Source organism: Ursus arctos, unplaced genomic scaffold (assembly GCF_023065955.2).
Source record: "Ursus arctos isolate Adak ecotype North America unplaced genomic scaffold, UrsArc2.0 scaffold_36, whole genome shotgun sequence".
Classification (NCBI taxonomy): Eukaryota; Metazoa; Chordata; class Mammalia; order Carnivora; family Ursidae; genus Ursus; species Ursus arctos.
In genome coordinates, this window is record NW_026623050.1 from 21,118,362 (window position 1) to 21,137,670 (window position 19,309).

A 19,309-nucleotide genomic window follows, 5' to 3' on the forward strand; every position below is an offset into this window, starting at 1 on the left:
AGAAGAATTAATACCAATTCTACCAGATGTCTTCCAGAAAATAGAAGAGGAGGCAATGCTTTCCAGTTCATTTTTTGAAGCCAGTATTACCCTGAGACAAAAAGCAGACAAAGACAGTACAAAAAAAGAAAATTACAGACCAAAGTCCCTCATGAATATAGATGCAAAATCTTAAAATATTAGCAAACAGAATTCAGCAATATATTAAAAGAGTGATACAATGTGAACAAGTGGAATTATTCCAGAGATGCAAAGCTGGTTCAATATTTGAAAATCAGTCAATGTAATCTACCATATTAACAGGCTAAAGAAGAAAAAAAATCACATGTTCATAACCATTGATACAGAAAAAGCATTTGACAGAATTTAACACACATTGTGATGAAACTCTCAGAAAAATATAAAAAGAGTAGACCTTCCTCAACTTGATAAATAACATCTACAAATACCCTACAGCTTAATGGTAGAAGACTGAATGTTTCACTCCTGAGATCAGGAACAAGTTGAGAATGTCCACTCTCACAGATCTTATTTAGCATAGTACTAAAAGTTCTAGACAGTTGAATAAGGCAAGAAAAGGAAATAAAAGAATGGAAATCTTAAAGGAAGAAATAAAACTATCCCAGTTTGCAAATAAGATATTTTTCTATATAGAAAATCCTAAGGATTACACACACACACACACACACACACACACACACAATCTTCTAGAACTAATAAGTGAGATTATCAAGGTCTTACGATATAAGATAAAAGACAAAGGAAATTGTATTTCTATATACTAGCAATGTACAGGTGAGCTCCAAAATAAAAATACAATATCATTTACAATCTATAGAAAATATACTTAGATGTAAACTTACCCATATATGTATAGAATTTGTATGGGGCAAACTTCACAAAACTGAGGAAAGACATCAAACAAGATCTAAATAAATATAAAGACATATATTTATAGTTTGGGAGTGTCAACATAGTAAAAATAATCAATTCTTCCCAAATTGCATACAGGTTACACACAATTCCTATCACAATCCCAGCAATAGTTTTTGTAGATATACGTTATATTATTCTAAATTTTTTCATGAAAAAGCAAAAGCACTAAATAGCTGAAACAATTTTTAGAAGAAGAACCGAAAGGTAGGAATCAGTCTTCTTGGTTTCAAGACATTATTTAGCTATTACAATTATGTGGTCTAGTGGGGTAGACATAAATCATTGAAACACAACAGAGGACCCAGAAAAAAAACTCACAAAATGATGTCCAACTGATTTTTTACAGAAGTGCAAAAGCAATTTAATGGGGGAAAGATACCCTTTTTAACAAATGGTGCTGGAGCAATTGGACATCCATAGGTTTAAAAAAATTAACCTTGACCTGAGCTTCACATCATATACAAAAATTGATTTAAAATGGATCATAAACTTTGGGGCGCCTGGGTGACCCAGTCAGTTAAGAGTTTGACTTTGGCTCAGGTCATGATCTCAGGGTCCTGGGATCAAGCCTCCTGTCAGGCTCCCCACTCAGTGGGGAGTCTGCTTGTCCCTCTGCCCTTCCCCCTACTCATACACACTCTCTCTCTCTGTCTTTCAAATAAATAAATAAATAAAATCTTTTAAAAAATGAATCGTGTACTTTATGTGGAAAACCCAAAGGACTGCACCCCAAAATTGCTAGAACTCATATAGGAATTCAGTAGAGTGACAGTATATAAAATGGATGCACAGAAATCAGTTGCGTTTCTATACATTAACAATGAGGCAGAAGAAAGAGAAATTAAGGAGTCAATCCCATTTACAATTGCACCCAAAACCATAAGATACCTAGGAGTAAACCTAACCAAAGAGGCAAAAGATCTGTACTTAGAAAACTATACAACACTCATGAAAGAAATTGAGGAAAACACAAAGAAATAGAAAAACGTTCCATGCTCATGGATTGGAAGAACAAATATTGTTAAAATATCTATGCTACCTAGAGCAACCTACACATTCAATGCAATCCCTATCAAATACCATCAACTTTTTTCACAGAACTGGAACAAATAATCCTAAAAATTGTATGGAACCAGAAAAGACCCTGAATAGCCAAAGGGATATTGAAAAAGGGAACCAAAGCTGGTGGCACCACAATTCTGGACTTCAGGCTCTATTACAAAGCTATAATCAATACAGCATGGTACTGGCACAAAAACAGACACATAGATCAATGCAACTGAAAAGAGAACCCAGAAATTGGACACTCAACATTATGGTCAACTAATTTTTGACAAAGCAGGAAAGAATATCCAATGGAAAAAAAGACAGTCTCTTCTTTGGTATTGGGAAAATGGTATTGGGAAAATTGGACAGTCACATACAGAAGAATGAAACTGGACCATTTCCTTACACCATACACAAAAATGGACTCAAAATGGATAAAAGACCTAAATGTAAGACAGAAATCCATCGATATCCTTGAGAACACAGGTAGCAACCTCTTTGACCTATTTGAGGGTTGCTGGAAGGGAGGGAGGGATGGTTTCAGCCACAGAAACTTCTTGCTAGTCATGTCTCCAAAGGCAAGGGAAACAAAGGCAAAAATGAACTATTGGGACTTCATCAAGATAAAAAGCTTCTGCAGAGTAAACAGTCAACAAAACCAAAAGACAACCAACAGGATGGGAGAAGATATTTGCAAATGTCTTATCAGATAAAGGGCTAGTATCCAAAATCTAGAAGAATTTTCCAAACTCAACACTCAAAGAACAAATAATCCAATCAAGAAATGGGTGGAAGACATGAACAGACATTTCTCCAAAGAAGACATCACATGAAAACAGACACATGAAAAAGTGCTCAACATCACTCAGCATCAGGGAAATACAAATCAAAACCACAATGAGATACCACCTCACACCAGTCAGAATGGCTAAAATTAACAAGTCAGGAAATGACAGATGTTGGCGAGGATGCAAAGAAAGGGGAACCCTCTTATACTGTTGGTGGGAATGCAAACTGGAGCAGCCATTCTGGAAAACAGTATGGAGGTTCCTCAAAAAGTTGAAAATAGAGCTACCCTACAACCCAGCAATTGCACTACTGGGAATTTACCCCAAAGATCAAATGTAGTGATCCGAAGGGGCACATGCACCCCGATGTTTATAGAAGAAATGTCCACAATAACCAAACTATGGAAAGAGCCCGGATGTCCATCAACAGATGAATGGATAAAGATGTGGTACACACACGCACACACACACACACACACACAATGTGTGTATATATATACACACACAATGGAATATTACACAGCCATCAAAAAATGAAATCTTGCCATTTGCAATGATGTGGATGGAACTAGAGAGTATTATGCTAAGCGAAATAAGTCAATCAGAGAAAGACAATTATCATATGATTTCACTGACATGCGGAATTTAAGAAACAAGGCAGAGGATCATAGGGGAAGAGAGGAAAAAATGAAACAAGATGAAACTGGAGAGGGAGACAAACCATAAGAGACTTTTAATCTTAGGAAACAACCTGTGGGTTCTGGAGGGGAGGGAAGGATGGGGTGGCTGGGTGATGGACACTGGGAAGGGTATGTGTTCTGGTGAGTGCTGGGTGTTATGTAAGACTGATGAATCACAGACCTGTACCCCTGAAACAAATGATACGTTATATGTTAATTTAAAAAAGAAAAAAAGAAAAGAAAAATGGATCATGAATTTAAATATAAAAGTATAAAAATTTTAGAAGAAAACAGAAAAGTCTTCAGGATCTAGGACTTTCAGATTTGACAGCAGTAACATGATTTATAAAGGAAAAATTAACTGGACTTCATCAAAATTAAAAACTTTTGCTCCAGGAAAGTCCTTGTTAACACAGGCTTTGGAGAGAGAGAAAACATTTGCAGACCACAGATTTGATATGTCTAGTGTCTGGACTATGTAATGAATTTCTAAAACTCAACAGAAAAAAAAAAATCAAACAGCAATTACAAAATAGGCAAAAGACTTGAAGAGACATTTCACCAAAGATCATATACAGATGGCAAATAAGCACATGAAAAGATGTTCAACATCATTAGCCATTAGGGAAATGTAAATTAATACCATAATGAGATATCACTATGAAGCTATTAGAATGGCTAAAATTAAACTAGTGACAACATCAAACGTTGATGATAATGTTGGAGAATCTGGATCAGTCATACATTGCTGGTGGCAATGTAAGTAATACAGTCAATGAAAAACAGTTTGACACTTTCTTAATAACCAAACACGTAACTGTCACTCAACACAGCATTTATCCCAGAGGAATGAAGTTTATGTTCACATAGGAACCTAATATGAATGTTTATAGCAGCTTTTTCTGGTAATAGTCCCTTGCTGAAAACAACCTTGATATCCTTCTATCAGTGAATGATTAAAGAAACTGTGATACATCCATACAATCCATACTGATTACTACTCAGTAATAAATAGGAACAAACTGTTGATACATACAACAATCTAGATGAATCTCCAGAGAATAACGACTGAAAAAAAGTGCCACTCTCCAAAGTTTACATATTCTGTGATTTGATTTTATAACATTCTTGGAATGACAAAATTATAGAAATGGAGACTAGATTAGTTGTTGCCAGGGATTTAGGAGGGACTGGGGGAGGTGGTGCTAGGAAAGTGGATGTGTCTGTGAAAGGGTAGCATGAAGAATCCTTGTGGAGATGGAAATATTCTATATCTTGACTGTATCAATGTCAATATCCTGGTTGTGATTTTGTATTATAGTTTTGCAAGATATTGCCATTGGGGAATTGGGTAAACTGTACATGGGATCAGTCTGTATGATTTCTTACAACTGTACATGATCTAATTGTCTCAAAATAGGAGTTTAATTTTAAAAAGGATGGAGGGATTAAGATAGTTTGGGCTGGCACCTGTTGTGTCATGAAGAGTTTGTGAGGTACTCCCACTCTTGCAAATGGTCTGTTAGGGACAAAAATTACTGGGCAGGAGGAGCTAGGGGAAATGGGATTCCAGTTAGGGACCTAAGGAGAAAAACAGTTGATTTTATTACCACTGAGGATTGTTTTTTTTTTTTTTTTTTTTGCGAGTAGGAGGGAGGGGGAGGGGCAGGGTGAGAGAGAGAGGATCTCAAGCAAGCTCCATGACCAGCGCGGAGCCCTACATGGGACTTGATCCCACAACACCGATACCATGACCTGAGCTGAAATCAAGAGTCAGTTGCCTAACTGACTGAGCCACCGAGACTCTGGGAGGATTATTCTTTTTGATTGCTCTTTTCCAGGCTGCTGCTTGGGAACAGCTGGTACACAAAGTTTGTAAAAGCATATAAATAGAATTTAGTAGAACTTCTTTTTTTAACTTTATTTTTTTATCTGAATATAGTTGACACACAATGCTGCATTAGTTTCAGGTGTTACAACATACTGATTCAGTATCTCTATACATTATGCTATGTTCACCATAAGTGTAGCTACCATCTGTCACCATACAATGTTATTATAATATCACTGACTATATTCCCTCCACTGTACCTTTTAGTCCCATGACTTATTCATTTCATACCTGGAAGCCTGTATTTCCCACTCGCCTTCACCCATTTTGCCCACCCCCTTCCCACCTGGCAACCATCAGTTTGTTCTCTATTTATAGGTCTAAATCTGCTTTTTGTTTGTTTACTCATTTGTTTTGTTCTTTAGATTCTCCATATGAGTGAAGTCATTTGGTGTTTTTGTCTTTCTTAGTGTGACTTATTTCACTTAGCATAATACCCTCTAGGTCCATCCGTGTTTTTGCAAATGGTATGATCTCATCCTTGCTTATGGTTGAATTCCTATATATGTATTTATATAAATATATATATATAAAATATATAAATATATATATATAAAATACACACACACATATTTATACCACTTATATACCATATATATGGTGTATATGTGTGTATATATATATATATATATGTTGTGTGTATATATATATGATATCTATCTATAGATAGATAGATATCTATATATCCACCTGGGAGTTGGGGCACCTGGGTAGCTCAGTTGGTTAAGCGGCTGCCTTCAGCTCAGGTCACGATCCCAGGGTCCTGGGATCAAGTCCCACGTGGGCTCCCTGCTCAGTGGCGACTCTGCTTCTCCCTCTGCCTCTCCCCCTGCTCGTGCTCTCTCTCCCCCTCTCTTGTTCTCTCAAAAATATAAATAAAATCTTAGAAAAAATAATGCTGGGGCTCCTGGATGCCTCAGCCATTAAGCGTCTGCCTTCAGCTCAGGTCATGATCCCAGGGTCCTGGGATCGAGCCCCCCCCATCAAGTCTCCCTGCTTGGCGGGAAGCCTGCTTCTCCCTCTCACACTCCCCTTGTGTTCCCTCTCTCTCTGTCTCTCTCTGTCAAATAAATAAATAAATAAAATCTTTAAAAAAAAATAATGCTGCAGTAAACATGGGGTGAATATATCTTTTTGAATTAGTATTTTCATTTTCTTGGGTAAATATCCATTAGTAGAGTTATTGGATCAAATGGTATTTCTATTTTCAATTTTTTTTAGGAACCTCCATACTCTTTTCTACAGGGGATGCACCAGTTTGCATTCCCACTAACAGTGCACAAGGGTACCTGTTTCTCCACATCCTTACCAAAACTTGTTATTTCTTTTGTTTTTAATTTAGCCATTTTGACAGGTGTGAAGTGATATCTCATTGTGGCTTTGATTTCCATTTCCCTGATGATTAGTGATATTGAGCATCTTTTCTTGTGTCTGTTTGCCTTTTTTTTAAAAAAGATTTTATTTATTTGACAGAGAGAGAGACAGCCAGCGAGAGAGGGAACACAAGCAGGGGGAGTGGGAGAGGAAGAAGCAGGCTCTCAGCAGAGGAGCCTGATGTGGGGCTTGATCCCAGAACGCCGGGATCACTCCCTGAGCTGAAGGCAGACGCTTAACGACTGAGCCACCCAGGCTCCCCTGTTTGCCTTTTTATGTCTCCTTTGGGAAAATGTACATTTAGATCCTCTGCCCATTTTTTAATTGGATTATTTGGGGTTTTTTGATGCTGAATTGTATAAGTTCTTTATGTATTTTGTATATTAACCTCGTATCGGATGTATCATTTACAAATATCTTCTTCCATTAAGTTGTTTTTTTAAATTTTGTTGATGATTTCCTTTACTATTCAACCCCTTTTTATTTTCGTGTAGTCCCAATAGTTTATTCTCGCTCTTTTCCCCTTCCCTTAGGGGATCTATCTAGAAAAATGTTGCAACAGTTGATGTTAAAGAAATTACTGCCTATGTTCTCTTCTAAGATTTTTACAGTTTCAGGTCTTACGTTTAGGCCTTTATCCATTTTGAGTTTATTTTTAGTATTGTGTGAGAAAGAGCTCCAGTTTCATTCTTTTGCATGGAACTGTCCAGTTTTCCCAGCACCATTTATTGAAAAGACAGTCTTTCCCCACTGTATATTCTTGCTTCCTTTGTCATAGATTAATTGACCATATAATCATGGGTTTAGTTCTGGGCTGTCCATTCTTTTCCATTGACCTATGAGTCTGTGTTTGTGCCAGTACCATATTGTTTTGATTACTACAGCTTTGTTTTTCTTTCTCAAGATTGCTTTGACTATTTGGGGTGTTTTGTGTTTCTGTAAAACTTTTAGGATTATTTTTAAACACTGTTGGCATTTTGATAGAGATTTCATTGAATCTGTAGATTGTTTTGGGCAGTATGAATACTTAATGATATTGATTCTTCCAAACCATGAGCATGCAATATCTTTCCATTTGATTGTGTTGTCTTCAATTTCTTTCATCACTGTTTTATAGTTTTCAGAGTATAGGTCTTTCATCTCCTTGGTTAAGTTTATTCCTAGGTATTTTATTTTTTTGTACAATTGTAAATGGTATTGTTTTTTAAAATTTCTCTCTTTTTAAAAATTCAATTAAATTAAATTCAATTTAGATAACATATACTGTATTATTAGTTTCAGGGGTAGAATTTAGTAATTCATCACTTGCATATAAGACCCAATGCTCATTACATCAAGTGCCCTCCTTAATGCCCATCACCCAATTACCCCATCTCCCCACCCACATCCCCTTCAGTAACCCTCAGTTTGTTTTTTACAATTAAGAGCCTCTTATGGTTTTCTTCCCTCTCTGTTTTCATCTTATTTTATTTTTTCTTCCCTTCCCCTATGTTCATCTGTTTTGTTGAATAAATTCCATATATGAGTATTCGTCTTTCTCTGACTGACTTATTTCACTTAGCATAATACCCTTTAATTCTACCCTCATCGTTGCAAACAGCAAAATTTAATTCTTTTTGATGGCTGAGTATATATATATATATATACTCACTATTATATAAATATTATATAAATATATCATATATATATATATATATATATATATCTATATATATCACATCTTCTTTATCCATTCATCTGTTGATAGACGTCTGGGCTCTTTCCATAGTCTGGCTATTGTGGACATTGCTGCTCTAAACTTTGGTGTGCATGTGCCCCTTTAAATCACTATGTTTATAACTTTTGGATAAATACCTAGTAGTACAATTTCTGGGTTGTAGGGTAGTTCTATTTTTAGCTTTTTGAGAAACCTCCATACTGTTTTCCAGAGTGGCTGCAGCAGTTTGCACTCCCACCAACAGTGTAAAAGGGTTCCCCTTTTTCCACGTCCTTTCCAACATCTCTTGTTTCCCAAGTTGTTAATTAGTCATTCTGTCTGGTGTGGGATGGTATCTCATTATGGTTTTGATTTGTATTTCCCTGATGCTGAGTGATGTTGAGCATTTTTTCACCTGTTAGCCATTGTATGTCTTTGGAAAATTGTCTATTCATGTCTACTGCCATTTCTTGGCTGGATTTTTTTGTGTTTTTGGGTGTTGGATTGATAAGTTCCTTATAGATTTTGGAAGACATGGATAAATTCCTAGAAACATATAAACTACCAAAACTGAAACAGGAAGAAATAGAAAACTGGAACAGACCCATAACCAGCAAAGAAATTGAATCAGTAATCAAGAATCTCCCAACAAACAAGAGTCCAGGGCTGGTTGGCTTCCCAGGGGAACTCTACCAAACATTTAAAGAAGAACTAATGCCTATTCTTCTGAAACTGTTCCACAAAATAGAGATGGAAGGAAAACTTCCAAACTCATTTTATGAGGCCAGCATTACCTTGATCCCAAAACTAGACAAAGACCCCCTAAAAAAGAGAATTACAGACCAATATCCTGATGAACATGGATGTGAAAATTCTCACCAAGGTACTAGCTAATAGGATGCAACAGTGCATTAAAAGAATTATTCACCATGATCAAGTGGGATTTATTCCTGGGCTGCAGGGTGGTTCAGCATCTGCAAGTCAATCAATGTGACACACCACTTTAATAAAAAAAAAAAAAGGACAAGAACCATATGATCTCTCAATAGATGCAGAAAAAACATTTGAGAAAATACAGCATCTTTTTTTGTTAAAAACTCTCTGCCATGTAGGGATAGAGGAAACATAACTCAGTATCACAAAAGCTATGTATGAAAGACCCACAGTGAATATCATCCTCAATAGGGAATAATAGAAAGTTTTTCCCCTAAAGTCAAGAACATGACAGGGATGTCCACTCTCACCACTGTTGTACAACATAGTACTGGAAATCCTAGCCTCAGCAATCAGACAACAAAAAGAAGTAAAACTCATACGAATTGTCAAAGAAGAAGTCAAGCTTTCAGTCTTCACAGATGACATGATACTCTATGTAGAAAACCTGGAAGACTCAAGCAAAAAAAATGCTGTATCTGATACATGAATTCAGCACAGTCACAGGATAAAAATCAATACACAGAAGTCAGTTGCATTTCTATATGGTAACAATGAAGCAGCAGAAAGAGAAATCAAGGAATCAATCCCATTTATAATTGCACCAAAACCCATAAGATACCTGGAAATGAACCTAACCAAAGAGATAAAGGATCTGTACTCTGAGAACTATAGAAGACTTACAAAAGAAATTGAGGAAGACACAAGAAATGGAAAAACATTCCATGCTCATAGATTGGGAGAGCAAATATTGTTAAAATGTCTATACTACCCAAAGCAAACTACACATACAATGCAATCTCTATCAAAATACCACCAGCATTTTTCACAAAGCTGGATCAAACAATCCTAAAATTTGGATGGAACCAGAAAAGACACTGAATAGCCAAAGTAATGTTGAAAAAGAAAAGCAAAGCTGGAGACATCAAAATTCTGGACTTCAAGCTGTAAATTTCTCTTTCTGTGACTTTGTTGTTGGTATATAGAAAACTACTGATTTGTGGGTAATAATTTTATACCCTGCAACTTCACTGAATTTATTTATTACTTCTAGTAGTTTCTTGGTGGAGGATTTAGGGTTTTCTATGTATAATGTCATGTTATCTGCAAATAGTGACGGTTTAACTTCTTTCTTACCAATATGGATGCCTATTTATTTTTCCTGTTGAATTGCTGTGGATAGGACTTCTAGTACTTTGTTGACTAAAAGTGATGAGAGTAGATATCCTTGTCTTCTTCCTGATCTTAGAGGGAAAGCTTTCAGGTTTTCATCATTGAGTGTGATGTTAGCTGTGGGTTTTTCATATATGGCCTTTTTTTTTTTTTTTTTTTTTTTTTTTTTTTTTTTTTTTAAGGAGACTCCACAGCCAGCATGGAGCCCAATGCAGGGCTTGAATTCATGATCCTGAGATCAGGACCTGAGTTGAGATCAAGAGTTGGACGCTTAACTGACTGAGTCACCCAGGCACCCCATCATATATGGCTTTTAGTCTGTTGAGGTATGTTCTCTCTAATTCCATTTTACTGAGATTTTTTATTATGAATGGATGTTGAATTTTTGTCAAGTGCTTCTTCATCTATGGAGATAAGCTCATGATTTTAATCCTTTGTTTTGTTGATGTGGTGTATCACCTTGATTGATTTGTGAATACTGAACCATCCTTGCATCCCCAGAATAAATCTCACTTGATTGTGGTGAATGATCCTTTTATTGTACTGTTGGATTCAGTGTGCTAATATTTTGTTGGGGATTTTTGTATCTATGTTCGTCAGGGATATTGATCTATAGTTTTGTTTTTATGGTGTCTTTGTCTAGTTTTGGTTCAGTATAATGCTGGCCTCATGGAATGTATTTGGAAACTTTCCTTTCTCTTCTATTTTTTTGGAATAGTTTAAGGAGATTAGGTATTAATGCTTCCTTAAATGTTTGGTAGAATTCACCTGTGAATCCATCTAGGCCTGGATTTTTATTTTCTGGTAGTTTTTGGTAACCATTCAATTTTGTTACTAGTAATTGGCCTGTTCAGACATTGTATCTTTTTCTTATTCAGTTTTGGAAGATTGTATGTTTCCAGGAATTTATTTATTCCATCCCAAACCAAGAAAATATGTATTCTTTTTAAGTGTATATGGAACATTCTCCAGAATAGATCATGTGTTAGACCACAGAACAATTCTCAGTAAATTTAAGAAGATTAAAATCATGACATGCATCTTTTCTGACCACAAAGAAATGAAAGTATGAAACTAGAAATCAACCACAAGAAAAAAATAGAAAAAACACAAACACATGGAGGCTAAATAACATGCTACTAAACAATCAATGGGTCAAAGAAGAAATCAAAGAAGATAATTAAAAATACATGAAGACAAATGAAAATGAAAACACAATGGTACAAAATCTTTGGGACACAGTGAAAGCAGTTCTAAGAGGTAATACATAGTGATATAGGCCTACCTCAAGAAATAAGAAAAAACTCTAATATGCAATCTAACCTTACACCTAAAGATACTAGAAAAAGAACTAACAAAACCCAATGTGAGTAGGAGGAAGGAAATAATAAAGATCAGAGCAGAAATATATGATATAAAGGGTTTTCAAAAATAGAAAAGATCAGCTAAACCAAAATCTGGATCTTTGAAAAGATAAACTCTTAGCCAGACTCATCAAGAAAAGTGAAAGGACTCAAATAAAATCAGAAACAAAAAAGAAGTAACAACTGACACCAAGGAAACACAAAGAATTATAAGTTAATACTATGAAACATGCTATGTTAACAAATTAGAAAACCTAGAATGTAGTAGAATTTCTTTCGATAAGTGTTTAGTCTGTGGCTATATTTACTTCCATTCTCATGCTCTTAAGCAAATGCTAATTATGTAATTTGTTTAGGGTATGTTCAACATTGCTAGATGTGTGGTGGGGAAGATCATGCTTGTTGAAGAGGGATATGAATTCAGATGCTATACCTTAGATAAAATTGAAAGGAAGGAAGAAAATTTTAGAAATAAAGGATTTGACCTTATGTCTTAGCTAGATAATTCAGAGACAATTAGCTATAATTATTTCATTAGTTATTTAAGGAACTGACAAATTTGTTCTGTGTTCTTCCATCCTTTAATATTTGTTTCCAGTGACAAGCTAATCACCTCTGTTCCGTTCTTCATCTAATTTCCTCCTCCATGTAGAATGTGTAGCATATGCAATTCTAAGAAGCAGAAATGAGAAAACATCTCCCATGTTTTTAAATTTTTTTTAAAGAAAACCTTTTTTTTTTTTTTTCATTCCTCCATTCAACCTTAATAGTGCACAATGGGAATACTTTTCTATTGTAGTTTGTGGTTTCTGTGATAGAGGTCTCTACTACTGGCTCAGTCCCTTTGCTGTGTTATTCTGAAATGAGTGTGGCAAAATTTCAGATCTGGAGTTCAGGAATGCTTTCTGCAATGATGACCAGGTACTGTCATCATTCCTCACACCACCTGGACTGCGACCCAAATAGAACACCTGGTCTAGGAAAGGTATGAAGCAGCCCAGAGAGCTACCCAAAGAAAACTTCAAAGACTTGGTATCTACAGAGAACACAGATATTTTTCAGTAGGAAAAGAGTGATTCCAGAAAGAGGGTAGCATACAAAATTTGAGTTATCAAACCTGCATAAGTCCTTAAGTATGATGATGTTGGTATGTATAGAGGCTGTTTGATTTCCATCATCCAAAAATGTACCTACCACTGGTAAGGGTACACACTGAGAATTTCTGACTAGAAACTAGAGATGTTGAAAAAAAAATTGCAACAAAATTGGTAGTCATTCCTGCTCAACTTTTGAATCTGAAAAGAATACAGACGGTCAAAGGGTTTGTGAAATGTGACACAATGGAGATGAGTATAATAAAGGAACAGAAATGGGACAATAGGGAGGATAGGGATAGAGATTTCTGAGGACCTAGAAAATAGGGCTGCAAAAAACTCTTTACAGAAAATGACACTGGAAAATCAGCCACATTCATTTGTTAATTTGTTTGTTCATTTATTTATCCTTCCAGCCAACAACAACAACAAAAATGTTTTTTTAATCCCTGTTATATGCCAGGCAAGGAAACCAAGGGATCTCTAGCATATCAGCTTATTCTTGTCTCTTTCTGGAACTAGTGTCACTTTCTCATGCTGTGTGTTTCTGTCTGCTTCTTTCCGTATTTCTTTTTTGGTTCTTGGACTTGACTTTCTGTCTTTAACATGAAGTTTCAGCATTGGCTTCCACTGTTAAATGACCTAGTCTTTTGGGATTTCTTTATTCTCTTTCTCTGAGAGAGAAAATCTGACTGACTCACTTCATCCTGTGGTGCTGGCTACATTATCGGATTTTGGTAGGTTTATGCATTGACTGTTCAATCCCTCTTTCTACCAGGTAGTCTCATCAAAATAACTGTTGCCAAGGGGATGAGGCATATTATTCACCTGCTATTAATTAAGAGGCTTGATATCTCATTGTGGTTTTGATTTGCATTACCAGAGTGAAGGTGGGGGGTGAAATAGGTGAAGGGGATTAAGAGTACACTTATCTTGATGAACACTGAGTAATATATGGAATTGTTGAATCACTATATTGTACACCTGAAATTAATATAACACTATATGTTAACTATACTGGAATTAAAATAAAAAATAGGAATAATAAATAAGAGGTTTGAGCCTTAAGTCCTAAGAATGAGACAGGCAACATGGATTATTGCCCAATACAATGTTACCAGAAAATTAGGTAGTAAATTTGTCTATATTGAGGGAAAACTCCCTCAATCTTTTTTAATGCTCCAAGTGATATTTTTCTACTTTATTCATGATCTCCAATTCATACAAGATTTTACTTCCGAAATATTTTCAACTATGTTCCTCAAACCTCTGTACAATTACTTCTGTAGATCAGGTTCTCTTAAATGCTCTTTCTTCAGTAGCTCTCTTGGGTCACAGAAATGGCTTGAGTTTTCTGTCTCCAGTTTTGTCCCTTCAAATTTGTTCTTCCCACTGTAGCCTGAGTGATCTACATAAAATACAGATCCTACTGTGTCATTTTCTGGCTTGAAAACCTTCCCGTAAAAATTAAGAACAGGATCCTTAGCATGACAGGAATGCCCTCCAGTCTTCCCATCACACTTAACATTACAAGTAATAAGCTGTTTGTAATTCCTTAACACACCATGTTGTTTCCCATTTTCATGCCTTTATTTATGCTGTTTCCTTTGCCTGCAATGTACCTTATCTTCTTTTAAAAAGCTGTTAGGGAAAAATAATATTTTATATTTAATCCATATTTACCACTTCTGATTCTCTTTATTCCTTCTTGAAGATCCATTGGGTGTCATTTCTTCTGTGTGAAGGATTTCTAGGGGGCACCTGGGTGGCTTCCACTCAGGTCATGAACCCAGGGTCCTGGGATCGAGTTCCACATCAGGCTCCCTCCTCAGCAGCAAGCCTGCTTCTCCCTCTCCCGCTCCTTCTGCCACGCCCTCTGCTTGTACTCTCTTGCACTCTCTCTGTCAAAGAAATTTTTTAAAATCTTAAAAAAAAAAGAACTTCTATAGTATTTTTTGTAGTTCAGGCCTCCTGATGATAAAATTGCACAGGTCTCCTGGGGACAAGTTTGCATGGTTTTCTTTTATGTGAAAATGTCTTTGTTTCACCTCATTATTGACATACATTTTTGCCAGATAATGGATTCTGCGTTAATGGTTTTTCCTTTCATCACTTTAAAATTGTTGTTCCAGGGACTTCCAGAGAAGATGATGGAGTAGGAAGGTCTTAAGCTCACCTCATCCCATGGATACAACTAGATAACAGCTACATCAGTGTAAATAACTCAGAAGATGAATAGAAGACGGGCAGAACAGGCTCTCCACGCCTGACTGTAGAGAAGAGGTCATGTTGAAGAGGGTAGGAAGGGCAGAGATGTGATGGGGAGCTAAATGGACTATCCGTGGGAGAAAGGGATTCAGTAGATGCAGAGGAGCAGACCAGACTCTGATACAAAGCGCCTCAGGCATGGGGAACCCCCATGAAAACCAGGGGGGCATAATTTCATGAGTTCTTACAATCATGAGGCTTAACACCTAGAACTTTAAAAATCAGCAAACTCTGCTCTGGGAGAGCCTGGAAGGCAAGGGAGTCCCTGTCCTTAAAGAGACAGCACAACAAGCATGCCAGGGAGATAGAACACAGAAGCAGCAATTTGAAAAATGCCAGGGGTATACAGGAGAGAGATTTGGGGTTTTTTGGGGGTTTTTTAGTAATAATTTTTTATTATGTTATGTTAGTCAGTACATCCTTAGTTTTTGATTCATTATTTGCACATAAGACCCAGTGCTCCATGCAATATGTGCCCTCCTTAATATCATCACCGGCCTATCCCAATCCTCCACTCTCCTCCCCCGAAGCCCTCAGTTTGTTTCCCAGAGTCCATAGTCTCTCATGGTTCATTCCCCCTTCTGTTTACACCCCTTCATTCTTCCCTTCCATCACCTACCGATCTTCCTGCTGTTTCTTATGTTCCATAAATGAGTGAAACCATATGATAATTGTCCTTCTCTGCTTGACTTATTTCACTTAACATAATCTCCTCCAGTCCCATCTATGTTGCTGCAAATGTTGGGTAATCGTTCTTTCTGATGGCTGAGTAATATTCCATTGTATATATGGACCACAGCTTCTTAATCCAGTCATTTGTTGAAGGGCATCTCGGCTCCTTCCACAATTTAGCTATTGTGGACAATGCTGCTATGAACATTGCGGTGCATATGGCCCTTCTCTTCACTACGTCTATATCTTTGGGGTGAATACCCAGTAGTGCAATTGCTGGATCATAGAGTAGCTCTATTTTTAACTTTTTAGGGGACCTCCACACTGTTTTCCAAAGTGGCTGTACCAACTTGCATTCTCACCAACAATGTAGGAGGGATCCCCTTTCTCCACATCCTCTCCAACAGTTGTTGTTTCCTGCCTTGTCCATTTTTGCCATTCTAACTGGCGTAAGGTGGCATCTCAACGTGGTTTTGATTTGAATTTCCCTGATGGCTAATGATTTTGAACATTTTTTCATGTGTCTGTTAGCCATTTGTATGTCTTCATTGGAAAAGTGTCTGTTCATATCTTCTGCCCATTTTTTGATTTGATTATTTGTTTCTTGTGTATTGAGTTTGAGAAGTTCTTGGTAGATCTTGGATATCAGTCTTTTATCTGTAGTGTCATTTGCAAATATCTTCTGCCATTCCGTGGGCTGCCTCTTAGTTTTTTTGACTGTTTCCTTAGCTGTGCAGAAGCTTTTTATCTTGATGAAGTCCCACAAGTTCATTTTATCTTTTGTTTCTCTTGCCTTTGGAGATGTGTCATGAAAAAAGTTGCTGTGGCCAATGTCAAAGAGGTTGCAGCCTATGTTCTTCTCTCTGATTTTGATGGATTCCTGTCTCACATTGAGGTCTTTCATCCATTTGGAGTTTATCTTTGTGTATGGTGTGAGAGAGTGGTCAAGTTTCATTCTTTTGCATATAGCTGTCCAATTTTCCCAGCACCATTTATTGAAGAGACTGTCTTTTTTCCACTGGATGTTTTTTCCTGATTTGTCAAATATTAGTTGCCCATAGAGCCGAGGGTCCATTTCTGGGTTCAGGAGAGAGATCTGTTTACTAATTTCAGAGCATGTGCTGAAGGGGCAGGGATCCCTGGGAAACTTCTCCAAGAGCAAGAGGGCTGGTGCGCATCATTTCCTTCCCCGACCCCCAGCCTAGATACATGGACACCTATGGGAATGAGTGCAGCACAACACTCCACCTAGCTTGCTAATCATGTGCCCTACCCCTGCATGCTACTGTGGATCTGCTTCTTCCAATCCAGACCACTTGGGCAGGAGTTTTGGGCCACTGCCCATCCCCTCCTGCAGTGGACCTGCATGGGCCTTGCTGGCACCCAATGCCCCACCTGCATGTCTTCCTGTGGACACACCTCCACCAGCCCTGTGGCAAGTTTTCTAAAGTAACTCTAGGTCCCCTCCCACAACCAACCTGTAAAAACCTTGCTCACACTGAATGCCCCACCCCAACATTCTCCTTCAGACCTACCTTGTCCAATAAGCCCATTGAAAGAGGTGCCACAAGTCTGGCATTGTGCAAGAAGCCCTAACAGGAGCCAACAACATTCCAAAATCACTCCTGCCTTGGAGACAGGAGAAGATTACCATACACACCAGTCTGCAGCACCAGTAGTGAGCTGGGGGCAGACATCTAGTCTGACTCCAGGCCCTGCCCATCAACAAAACTTCCCAGGGGACAATACAGAGAAAGAGTCCTGCCATTTGGGGCTCCTGCATTTCAGGCAAATGCCTGGTACGACTCACCTCAAGCCCAAGGCAGCCCTGAACTGGCCCAGTAACAACACAGGGACCAAAACCTGCCCACAATAGACAAAGAGAGTCATTGCAGATGACTGGATTGTAGGTAGAAGCAACTCAACAACAACAGAAGAGTGCACAGAACACACATAGGAGACCCACCTGAAGTGCCAGGTTCTGGTGAACAGAGAACCTTGTGCTACATACACTACAGGACCTCTTCTTCATACGGCTACTACTTCATGCTACTATGTACCACTACCGTCAAGAGCAAGAAACATCCATTGATTTGCATATGTTGAACCATCCTTATATCCCAGGGATAACTTTCTCTTGATCATGTGCTGCTGAATTCAACCTGCTAGTATTTTGTTGAGAAGTTTTACATCTATATTCATCAGGTATATTGGCTTGTAGTTTTCTTTTCTAGTAGTGTCCTTTTCTGGTTTTGGTATCAGGCTAATGCTAGCTTCCTAAAATGAGTTCGGAAGTGTTCTTTCTGATTTTTTGAAAGAGTTTGAGAAGGATTGGTGCTAGTTCTTTTTTATGTGTTTGGTAAGTTCACCAGTGAAGCCATCTGGTCCTCAGCTGTTCTTTGTTGTGATATTTTGATTACTGATTTAATATTTTTACTATTAATTGGTCCTTTCATTCTTTAAAATTTATTCCTGATTCAATATTGGTAAGTTTTATGTACCTAAGAATTTTTCCATTTTTTTCTGGGCTATCTGGTTTGTTATTATATAGTCCTTTCTAGTAGCTTCTTATGATCCTTTGTTGTATTACTGTGCTATCAGTTATAAAATCTCCTTTTTCATTTATAATTTTATTAATTTGGTTCCCTTCTGTTTTTTCCTTGGTTAGTTTATCTAAGGGTTTGTCAATTTTATTTATCTTTCCAAAGAACCAATTCTTAGTTTTGTTTAATATTTCCTGTTGTTTTTCTGCTATTTCATTTATTTCTGGTTTAATCTTTATTATATTGTTTCCTCTTCTAACTTTGGGCTTAGTTTGTTCTTCTTTTTCTAGTTCCTTAAGGCATAGAATTAGGTTGTTTGTTTGGGATTTTCTTTCCTTCTTAATGTAGATGTTTATTGTTATGAAATTCCCTCATAGAACTGATTTCGCTGTATCCCACAAGTTCTGCCTTGTTGAGTTTCCATTTTCCTTTGTCTCGAGAAACTTTTATTTTGCCTTTGATTTCTTCTTTCATCTGTTGATTGTTCAAGAGAGTGTTGTTTAAGGGGCACCTGGGTGGCTCAGTCAGTAGAACATCTGCCTTCGGCTCAGGTCATGATCCCAGGGTCCTGGGATGAGCCCCATGTTGGGCTCCCTGCTCAACAGGGAGTCTGCTTCTTCCTCTGCCCACCACCTCCCACGCTGTGCTCTCTCTCTGTCTCTCAAATAAATAAATAAAATCTTTTTAAAAAAAGATAGTGTTGTTTAATTTCCATGTTTTTGTGAATTTTCCAGTTTTCCTCTTGTTATTGATTTCTAGTTTTATGCCACTGTGGTCAGAGCAGATACTTGGATGATTTCAATCATCTTCAATTTGCTAAAGCTTGTTTTGTAACCTAACAGATGGCCTG

The 19,309-nt window shown here is 37.2% G+C and overlaps 1 protein-coding gene across 3 annotated transcripts in view; it reads left to right on the forward strand.

The window, feature by feature from the left end:
- The window catches only part of TEX9 (testis expressed 9), a 198,895-nt gene that overhangs the window by 91,311 nt on the left and 88,275 nt on the right, over positions 1–19,309 (forward strand). For 2 of the 3 annotated variants that reach the window (XM_057306139.1, XM_057306140.1), the window contains one exon: positions 10,701–10,844. The exons of the other annotated variant lie outside the window; for it this stretch is intronic. The gene's annotated coding sequence lies outside the window, so the exon portion shown is untranslated. The remainder of the gene's footprint in view (positions 1–10,700; positions 10,845–19,309) is intronic. 3 annotated transcript variants of the gene reach the window in all.